The following is an 11,719-nucleotide window of genomic DNA, read 5'->3' as shown; positions in this document are numbered from 1 at the left end:
ATTTTGGGTAGGATGCTATGGGCTAGGTGTGAGAGGTTTTGTTAGACCAGTGTAAACCAGAATGCATGTGAAATCCCTTCTGCAAACTGCTCTTTGGAAAATAACCCATCCAGTTCTATCGATGGTAGAAGTTTTGATATGCTGCCTGTAGTAGAAATAACCTACATTTTGGAATTACTATTATTGTGTTTGCTATATACAGAAGTTTAAAAATTTGACAGTCATGTTTTTGTAATGGCAGTGGTCTGAAGATATTTGTAAGGTATATTTTTGGGGGGAAAGGTGGAAAAAAACAGGCATAAGGATGAAAATTCTTAGGTTGGACAGCTCTCTTTGGTTGGAGCAGTTTGGATACTTACAGGTTCCTAAATTGGTTACAATATTCTCTTGCTTTAATTCTGACTTTTCATCCTGGAGCTCCAGCCCAAAAAAAGGATGTCAAGTCCGAGATGGGCCAGTATCACCGTAGTTCAACAGAGAAAATAAACTGTTCTGTTATTTTTAGAAGAGAAACTACCCACCCACATATTCAGCTAATACTCCTTTCTCGGGGTATCTTGTGTACCTTCTTGATGTGGAACCACAGGCTTTAGTTTATATGGCTTTTCAAAAAGTATATTTTTTAGGTGTGATACCAATGTGCAGCTATGTGGTCAGCAGACCACACCTCAAAGCATGGACCTTTCTGAGTCTCTTGCTGAGCATCTCTAAGTTGCCACATTCCTATCAATACAAGGGCTGCTACTAGAAGAACTGGTCAGGAACATTATGGCAGGGTAATTTTGCTAAAAAGATCTTTCTAGCAACCAGTCCACTCCAAAAAAGAAACGTCTTTCCCCCTCTATCCTTTCCCTCCAGCCAAAAGAAGGAGCTCTCCATCTGCTTCCTTGGAAGGCTCACATTTAACCTGCAAAGAATCTTGATCTCAAAACCAGCAAGCAACAACATTACAGGTTGATTCCCTCCCCCATGTATTTTCACTTTTTTTTTTTTTTTTTCATCCAGATTTGGGGTGAAAATTTCCTCCAAGCACGTTATACCTTTTTCTTTTCCTTTTTTAAAATTAGGAAGGTATATCTGATTTTAATACATCTGTAATTATGTTCCATAGCTTGCTGAAGGGAAGCTAAAATTATACCTTTCTTGATAAGAGTGAATCAACTTTTCTGCCTGTTTGGGTGGATATGAAGCCTTGTGTCCCCTTGATGCCATTGGCTTAAGACTGCTAAAGGAAGTCTGTGAGGAAACTATTCTCTTATCATTTGGCATTTCTGACTTGCTAATCTGATTCCAAAGAAAAATGGTTCACAGGAGTTCCTGGTTCAGATCCTCTGCCTTGCTAAAGTTGATGTCAAAGCACATGCAACAGTAACTGGATGAGCAAGTCAAGCTTGCTGAGTTCAGACCCAGATATGCTAACAATTTACTGATTTAGCAGCTCTCAGGTGCCAGTTAATAACCAGAGAAACAGTGAGCCATGCAAAGTTACTGAGTCAGACAATCTAACTTCTTCCTATACTGGTGCCAAAACCCAAGTATGGATGATGTTCCAACTCAACAAATCTCTATGTCAATGGTTATGTGTATCTGATGCCTCTGGCTAGCTGAACTGATAAAAACCGCAGGCTGCATTTTCTGCCCTCCAAGTCCCCCCCTACTTTACTTCCCATTGCTGCTTATATGATTTTATTACCCACACTGTCTGTCTCTTGCAGCGTAGTCTGACCAAGCAAGTGATACACTGAAAGAGGAATGCAACTCAGGCTACTTTTTGTGTGCTCATTCAGCCTCTTCCTGGTAGCAAGGGAGGAGTATCAGCAATAGCAGTCTGCACTCAGACACATCAGAGAAAATATGTCCTTGGGAAATTGTGTGAGGAGCAACAGGCTATGTGGTATCCTTCACAGGATCAAATGGTATAGTTGGAGAAGGTGATGAGCCCACCACACTTTGGACAGAACAGTTAGCATTTTCCAGATGTTTTCCTTGTGCCCCAAATCAAGCTTTCAGCTTAGTTTTTAAAAGTCTGTATTCCTAACAACATATAAAATGCATTACAGGAAATAGACATCTATGGTCACAAAAAAAGAAGATAAAAGTTTTGGTTTGGTTTGCTGGGGTTTTTTTAATCAGTTATATAAAATCATCTCCCTAAAGTATTGACTTGACTTCTTCAAGAGATAGAGGCCTTGGTAAAATCAGTGATAGGACTCATTCTTATTTACTCCAAAGTAACAAAAGCCTCACCTCTGTGATGCTTTTAGGGACTCTATCTAGAGAATCTTTACATTGAAAACTTTGGGCATGCCCACCAACTAGGAAAGCTCTCACCACTCAGGGTTAACAGGGAGGTGGAAATCTTTTGGGACACTACAGGATTCAAGTCTTCATGGCTGTTGTTACCATTCAGAACCCATGGGGTCAGTCAGCTTGTCTGCGCCGATGACCAGTGGCAAGCCATACTCATTTATGGTAACACCAACTATTTGCCAGTTCCCTGCAAAAAAAACAATGGTGTGCCCAGAGGTGGGCCATCTGCATCCTGTTGGCACGGTCCACATTCACAATTGTTCCTATTTGGCTCCATTCCCTTGAAGAGACGAGGAGCAGCTGTGCAGGAAGTAAGTGATGCCCACACCACTTATTGCTTCCTCCTGTACAAACAAATGGTGAGCTCCACAGCTTGGTTAAAGGCATGCATGGGAGTTCTGGAATCAATTCTCCTCATGTACATGACCACATGACACCAAATGGGGACTGCCACAACTGGTGGGCAGGCTGGAGATGTGCCATAGCTCGGGTCTGACCTCCACAGCTGCCAATACTGCAGAGGCTTCTGAATGACAACTCAACATAACCGTCTCTTAGGAAGCAGCCCCACAGAGCAAAAAAAAGGAGGGGGAGAGGCTGTTGTTCTGGTCTGAAAACAGAGTTAGTTCCAATTTCTAACAAAATACCAAAAAAAAATCAGTTATTTTCATTCCATTGTAAAAAGTTTTTAAGCACTTTTCCACTGATTATTCTAAAGTTAATTATATGTGGTGTTGTTTCTTTGTTGATTTTTCCATTTGCCACCTATAAGAACTTTCAAAAGGAAAGTGAAACTCCTTCTGTGCCACATCACACTGAGCAGAACAGTAACAGGATATAAATCCAAAAGTACAAGAGAAAATATGAAAGTAAAAGAACCTCTGTCTTACTATTATTATATTTGTCCTAAAGAGAAGCAAGGTTTGAGATGTGGAAAGGCAAAGAAGTCAAAGGAGGAAACATCAACTGAAACATTCAAAAGAATATTTTCTACATATGTTTGAAGGCATGAAAGTATGTCAGACTTCAGTGTAACACAATTTCAGCCATCTAATTTTTGATAGGCTTGTATGTGCATGTGTGCGTGTGTCCATGCATGTTTAAAACTGTAGAGATTAATATGTTAAAAAGTAAAGTATTTGGCTTTCAAAAATCAAAAGCTAATATGAGATGCCAAATTTTAGCTTTATTACAGAGGAGAGTGAAATTGGTTTGTAGACATAAACACCATAGTATGCCTTCGCAGCTAAAGACATCATCCAAACAATCTCTGACTGCCACGCTGGTTTCCTCAGGAGCAGACTGGCCACAGGTATGTTGGGAAGCTCTTGACCTGGATTTCCTCTGGGTGCTATGTGGGGCTTCTGCGGCACTAAAACATAATTGTTCTGTGTTTAGTTTGGGTTTTTTTCAGTCTAAAGTGCACAAATCAATGAGAGGGGAGAGGGGTGTCTTAAAGCATGATGCCAACACTTGAAATGTGAACCTTGGGCATGGGACTAGGACATTTGATGATTTAAGACCTGGTTGGATAATGCTAAAGGACCATGTAGGTCAGAGGGAGCTGGTCCTAACATGAGCTTCTCCATTCTGCCTTGGGAGGAAAGTTCCCAAATAGAGATTTCAGATTTCAGATTCAAATTCTGATTTCACACTCCAAAAAGAGCCTGGGAGTAAGCTTGCTTTCCATGAATGATTGTTTATCATTTCTTTTTGTGAGCCTTGTTGATGTTGATACAATTTATTTATGTTTTTATGGGATAATTACACAAGACTATGGAAATTATTGCAGTTCTGTCAAGGGTTACAGAAGGGGTTTCCTAGACTGTTCAGGGAGTGGGCTTGTACTTGTGATAAGAGTTCAAGCTCAGCAGGTATGAGCCATCGGCATACCTGCCAAGTCAAAGTGAATTTCAAAGCCCATGGAAACTCACTGTGCTTGTACACTTAATGCCTTCCAGTGAGGCAGAATACCAAGAGCAGAATTCCTCCTCTTGTTTCACCCTCTACTGCTGCAAGTATAATGCCATAAAAATATAAATATTAAGCAGCACTTATTTATATTTGGTGTGCATCTTAGCAAGCATGTTGGAAATACATCACATGTTACTATTCTGAAAAAAAGGTAGTGCCTGTTTCGTTCTTCAAGAATTCTCCCTTTTAATCTTTGACAAATGAACTAAAATAATTTCATCTTGATGTATCTGTTTGATTACTCTGTACCTGTGACTACCAATAACTTAGGCTTGGAAATTTAGGTTGTTATTGCCTACATAGCTTGAAAACAGGAGCTGGAATTTTCCATGGGCTTTGTTGACAGTGGGTCAGACAGGATTGGGCTTGGATGGATGATGCACCATTGTTATGGTTATAGATAATGCATCACATCATATTTTTCCTTTACATTTTTGTACAATCTTGTGCCCTCTCTCTTTTCCAAGTAGGGCTGAAAGAGGAACCTGTTATCACTCAAGAAAACTACTTGATGCGTGAGCAAGTAGTTGTTGCTTAAGAATGAGAACAAATGTTTCCTACCTCAGCACTTCGTTATGTTTTTGCATCCGGGGATTCCCAGGCACAGCTTGATTTTGGACATCCTTCTTTAAACCCCAGAAGTAGGATCTAATTGCCTGAATATAGTGCCAATGAAAAAGCCTTGTGGGCCTTTAAATGACTCCAGATACCTGAGAGGCATGAACAGGCAATTTGTGCCCTTCTACCTCTGCAAACTCAGGTGATGACAGATGTTTGTGTAGCTGTATCCCACTTCTTCCACTGCTAGGAGAGAATAGCAGGTTGCTAAGTTTAATGCTGTAAATATTCCCTTGGAGGAGCTTGACACCCTCATTTGATTTTAGAGGGAATGTGGTCTCCCATCTGAGGTGTCCACGTTGCAACCCTGAAGTTAAGTTTTGCAACTATTCACTGCTGCTACAGTTGGCTAGTTGGTAGAAGGCAGCAAACCTAGAACCTCATGATGGCAACTGCTGTGCAACTGAGCCAGCCACACCAGTGCTGTAGCCTCCAGCAATGCCATTCCACAGGCTTGAATTCTTTAATTCAAGCCTGTGGAATGAGGAGGTGAAAAAGGGATTGAATGGGTTGTTTGCTCTTGTCTTACCTTGGTATTACCTGTATTATTTACCACTGCAAGGGTTATTAACACAGGCTGTGTGACTTCCAGTCAGGCAATGAGCTCCAAATCTGCCTGGAATTCTCCAAAAACACACCTATGGCTTCCCTGCTGGCATAAAGATGCTATCAGAAAAACCTGGGGGCTGAGTACCTCTCAGTGTGATCTTCTGCATACAGCTTGAGCACCATACTCAAAAAGCTGAGCTGCATTCACCTCCTCGGAAAGCTGGAAGTTAGGTCATTTTACGTGACCATAGAAAGAGCTGCCTTTCTGGAAGGCTGTTAGCAATGTTGTGGTTTGATGGCTTTTGCCCTAATAACATGCCACCTAACTACAGCATAGCTTGAACTGTACCAAGTAGCAGTCAGGAGATGGGAAATTGCAGTCAATGGAGATAAGGCTCAGAGTTGCCTCAGTGTTGGTAAAAATAAGACTTTCCATTTCAGTATTAATTCTCTAAGCCATTCAGTACCTGTACTTCATTATCAGGATAAACTTGTGTAACCTGAAATTATCCAGTTCTATTTGGAAAATATACTCTTTATTTATTTTCTTATATACACCAAGTGAGTGAACTAATCTTCTTTAATATTTATTCTGACACTGGTCTTGAGTGTCTTATATACACCAAGTGAGTGAACTAATCTTTAAAATTTATTCTGACACTGGTCTTGAGTACGACACAGTTACTCAGTGATAGGATGAACTCCTGTGCATATGCCTATGTTATGAGACAGGGAATCGATTTCCAGCTTTGCTGCAGTGCCTTTGTAAGGACAGTGAAGGTTTCAGATCTAAGAAGCAACATTCAAATTAAACTTCTGGCTTAGCTGAATGTTCTCTCTTTTTAATTACACACAATCTTTTAATCAATAATGTCAATGCTGACTTCAGCAGTACTCTACTGCCTGATCTGCTGAGCACAGTGTGCACAGCCCAGGTCTAATGGGAGTAAGGTGATAGTTGGGATTTGTTTCTGTCTAGGCAGGTAGAAATTTGTTCAGTGTAACCTCAAGCTGTTCAAAGTCAGTGGCAGGGAGAATCTCTTTGCTTAGGGTTTGTGATGCTCCTAAGACCATTCAGATTCTCTGATAATGCAATTAAGGATCTGAGGCACCTATATTAACTGTGAATGCTTCCTTTGCAGATGGCTTCAGTAGTGTGTGGGATGGTCTTTTGCAGTTTTTCACCTTACTTGAAGCTGAAGCTTCAGGTCATTTTGTGGGGTACGCTAGGAGGTTTTTCTTGCAAATTTATAATGAACATAATTGGTTTAATCTCTGAGGCTTATTAATTTCCTGTGTCAGCTGATACCTTCTGTTCTTCTGGTCATTCTTGTTGCATTGCCACTTGGAAGCTTTTGCCTGCTGCTGTTGCCCCTTTTAGACAGAACAAAGTTACTCATCCATTTAGAACCATTTCTGGCATAAGACAAAACATTACACTTGATGTGGCTGACCAGACTGTTATGTTAAGTAACTAAGTGGGAAGAAAGGCAGGAGAAGTCATAGTCACAGTGTGCCTGGTAAACCAACCCCTGATGGTATCTGTAATGAAAGAGCGAAGCTGAGTGGCTGTGTAGCCTGTGTGCTAGGGATGCTGTACAATGGAACTGTAACAAGTTGGGCAATTCTGTCCTGTGTGTGTTTGTCAGGTTGAAATTCATTCCTAAAAGATAGATGTCTAACTACCACCACCAATGAATTAGACACCGATAAGTCGGACTTGATCCTTATGGATCCCTTCCAACTTGAGGTATTCTATGATAAGAAAAATCCCCCTTTCTTTCTGCCTTTTATATTTGCATAATGCTATGTTTAAGAGTGTTATTAAGGGCTTGAAAGTGAAACAAAATATTTCTAATATGTACACAAGATTTTTTAATCAACTGAATAACTTTTGGTTTGGTTTAAAAAAAAAATTCCAGAAGGAAAATTATTTGCATGCTGATCTTGTGACTGGCTCTTGTAACACAATGTAGTTTTCTCTGACTTAAGGCATTAGCAGCTAGATGATGGCACTAGTATGAAAGTATTTTTTTAGGAGTGGGCTTTGCTAGAATTCTCCTAAGTGTTAGCTGAATGCCTTGGTTTTGTTTATGGACTCATTCTCTCTTAATTTATAGCAAAAAAAAAAAAAGTAAGAAAAGAAAACTCTAAGGCACTGGGTTTTATGCGGGAGTACAAAACCAGAGTTAGGTACCTAAGAGCTGCAGAAAATCAAAGCCAAAGGCTTGTCAAAAATCATACAAGAATTCAGGTATGAAACCAGGGGTTGTCACAGCCAGATCTCCAAGACAAGAAGCCCACTACTGACTGGCAGCCATTCTGAAGACAACATTTTGATAAAACTATGAAATACTTCATTTATAATCCTCATTTTCCTTTGCTTAATATGAGTGAGTTGGCTGTCAGTTTAACCACACAAAACTCAGTGTTCAGGGAAGTCATTCAGCTTAGCTAAATCAAAATCTCAGCTATGCGGCAACAGAAAACCAGTGGAACTACAGTTGTTTATGAGAAACTAGGCCCTGGGTTCAAAACATCATGCAGCATTGCCAAGGCAACAATATCAAACCATGACTAGCAGAACTACTCTGAACAGTAGGCATAGCTTAAAACGAGGTTAAAACAGCTTTTTCTGAAGGTCGAAGAGGACCACAACACTCACCAGTTGCCTTTAAGTAAACAGCACCTCCACAGTATCTGTAGCCTCTATAATGCATAGCATTGCCTTTGTGCTAGATATCCTATTGACTCTGCGTGACTCATATTTTATGACCTCACCAATGAGATAACACCCTCAATTTGATAAAAGGCAATATCAATTAAGAAAAGCCCTGCTGTCCGATAACCTGATTAAGAGCTGAGTACTCAGGGTGGTGTTGTGAGACCTTTCATTTCTAATCACTTCTGGCTTCTTGTTGGGCAGCTTTATGGAATTATCCAGCCTTTGGCAAACTTTCATATGATGCTTATTGCACCTAAAGATAAATTATTCTTTATTTGTTCAATTTGCTGCAAGGTGGGGCCCATCTGCTTGTAGGGATCAGTTTTCTAAAGACTTGGTATCAGAAGGTTCATTTTCCATTTGAGTGTCCTTATGGCTTTTGTATTTTTACCATCTTTAGAAGTCAAGACTGAAAAGGGGAAAAAAAGTAATGGAGAAACTTGAGTTTTAAGATCACAGATGTAGATGCCAGTTTCTAAGTTCTCTGACCAGAAATGTCAGCGATTTATATTTGAGAAAAATTCCCCAATACAGAACTGGAAGCAAGGTTTTCTTTGTTTACATAGTCCAGTAACTGTAGATCATAAAATACATTTGTTAATCCCACAACATGGCCAAACCCTTCTCTCTGAAACTGTTGTCACATATCATTATCACAAAGTAATGGAAAATTTGATACGTATTGTGAGACATACTCTTAGGGCTTACCTTCCCTTTTCCAAGGGTGGAAACATTTCTGGGGAAAATGCCCCGTAGTTTACCTCATCGTTTGGTTCTCCTTTTGTTGCTTCCCTCTGCATGTTTAATCTTAGGATCAGTGCTGAACTTCTGCTAACACGACCCTTAACAAAGCACCTGTGTAGGAAGGAGATGGGTCTGTTTCTTCTGTTTCAGTTTAAACAAGAAACACTTCTGATAGCACTGATGTAGATAGCTCCTTGGAAACCAGCAATGTTTTCTGGTGGCACCAGGAGCTCCAGGCAGTTCTGGAAGCCATTGGTGGTATGCTGGGGCTTGGGATAAACCTGCCTCCACCCTGCCTAGCAACATGCGGGCAGACCAGAAAGCACTGTGCTACCTTTTTTAAATTTTTTTTAAGTGATTCAAGCCCATCTGTTTAAAACATTCCTGTTACTGAGCTAGCTTGTGCTGCTAGGATGACTCCAGTGCTACTTCATGAGCTGAGACCCAGTTTACAGGGTGTTTTCTCTGATAGCAACCTTTCACAACTATTTTAGAAGCTACTAAACAACATCCCCTCTCTTAGGCAGAGACTGTTGAATCAAAATTCAGTCTTCCCAGGTCTTCCTTATTTCAATCAAAGTCCTGTGTCCATTCTTAAATGAAGTGTGGATTAAGTCATGACCTTCATCTAAATCAGGCCCTTGTTTTTTACCTCTGGTCTCTTTCATTTCTTCAGGTCTCTTGAACCATGTATATTCACTTAAATATCATGCTGCCCAAGCAGTGCTTAGGTGGAATAGGCATCTGCAGACATCTGACACTAGAATCGTTATTTCTTGCACAAAAACTCCCTTAGCTGACTCAGCTGATCAGAAAAGCTTTTGTTAACAGACAAGTAGCAGTTATAACAATATAGACAATAATATATACAACTATACAATAATCTCTAAATATTCTGTGTTCATACATCAGTCATGCCTCAGTACAGTACATAATTTTACAACAGTCTTTACAGTAATTTCTATGAGAGCCTGAAGGCAGAAAAGTGGACAATGCCAGCAGGTCTTGAAGGAAGAGAGTGCCTAGAAAAGTGCTTGCAGTGTTGGGAGAGCGTGATGTCAGATATAAACTACAATCTGGGTAGATCAGGCAGGGGTGGGATCAAAACAGCCACTTGCTGTTGCTGGCAGAAGTGCAGACCAAGGGAACATCTACAAGATCTCCAGAAGTGGGACAGAGTCCTACACCAAAAATATGGACATTATGGTCCAACAAATATTCCACTGAAAATATAAGAACCTAAAAAGTATGAATTACCAGGTGAATAGCAGAAGATGCTTACAGAATATTGTGAGAACAGAGCATGTGTAAAACACATTATTCCTCTGGGATAACTCAGCCATACCTTACAATAAGCAGTTTAGAATCTTCATGGGACATGAAAAACAGCAAGAAAATATTTATCTGCAAGGCTAAGGCATGTCATGAGCCTTGTCTTCTCCAGGCTAACCAATCCCAGCTCTCTCAGCCTCTATTCACATGACAGATGCTTTAGTCCCTTAATCATCTCTGGCTGTTTGCTGGACTTGTTCCAATAGCTCCTATCTCTCTTGTACTGAGGAACCCGAACTGCACACAGCACTCTGGATGTGCCTTACCAGTGCTGAGTGGTGGGAAAGGATCCCTCTTCCTCTCAACCAGCTGGCAACACTCTGCCCAATGCAGCCCAGGAGGTTGATAAGACAGAAATTACACTGGCAGCACATGGTTAGGTGGGGCAATGTACAATAAAAGCATTCTGAGACAGTGGGAAATTGCAGTTGAAAGCTAGTGAGATAGCTCACATTGCCACTTCTGGATGAGAGTACCACCCACTACTGGGCAGCAGCACAACAGAAACCGGATTCACACTCAGGACATCAATAGAAGACCCGAGGCACAAGTACCATAATGATGGGCCTTGCCCAGAATTGTACCAGGATGCAAGCACATATGGCAAGGAGAGGGCCTGGTGAAATTAGGACCAGGTACCTCTGATATTATACTAATCATATCACATCATACCATATCATATCTAATGGATACATGTAAATATATACACATATATGTACAGGTAAAAGCACGAAGGACTGTACTGGGAAATCTATAAAGAAGAGGAAGACTTCCCCAATTAGTATGGTCACACTGGTAAATTTATAGTCTGGTAGTGGTGAGACATCCTTCAAGTATATCATGGGTCTGCATGGATCCCAAACTGCTTAGTCATGCATTGAAAGGTAGTCATTAGCCATTACTGGTAGAAGATGTACTCTGATTTATCCTGGGCAGAATGTCCAGAGGGTGATGGCACATGAAGTTAGATGAGCCATTCATGGCATGCCTTGCACTTGTTATCAGTTGTGGGTGATAAACCGATCCCAGAGACGTTCCAGAGTAAACTGAACTAGTGATATTGCAGACATAAAGAGTTTCTGTTTTTTGAGAAGTAAATATCAGGGAAGAGTCAGGAGAGGACCTTGTTATCAAACAAATGAGGGCCAATGTACATATGTAGCGAAAGCAGCAAATGGAAACTGTAGAGAATTGAGATCATATTTATTGGCTCTGGAATTAAGCAGTAAGGAAATGCTTCATCAAAACTACAGAGTGAGAGTCCAGAAGTTGTGGAGATCATTAGCAATTATACACACCCCATTCGTGTCCTGCAGTTTTGTTTCTTCTGCAAATGTTTTCACTTTTTTTTTTTTGGTCCCCTCTGGAGTAATATGCCAGCTATGCAAATGTTTGGCCCTGTGAACATTCAAAAATTGATTGTATTTTCCGGCATTACTACACACCAACCTGTGTCTACAGAAACAG

Source organism: Antrostomus carolinensis, unplaced genomic scaffold (genome assembly GCF_000700745.2).
Source record: "Antrostomus carolinensis isolate BGI_N321 unplaced genomic scaffold, ASM70074v2 scaffold3599, whole genome shotgun sequence".
Taxonomy (NCBI): domain Eukaryota; kingdom Metazoa; phylum Chordata; class Aves; order Caprimulgiformes; family Caprimulgidae; genus Antrostomus; species Antrostomus carolinensis.
This window is presented reverse-complemented; position numbering follows the sequence as displayed.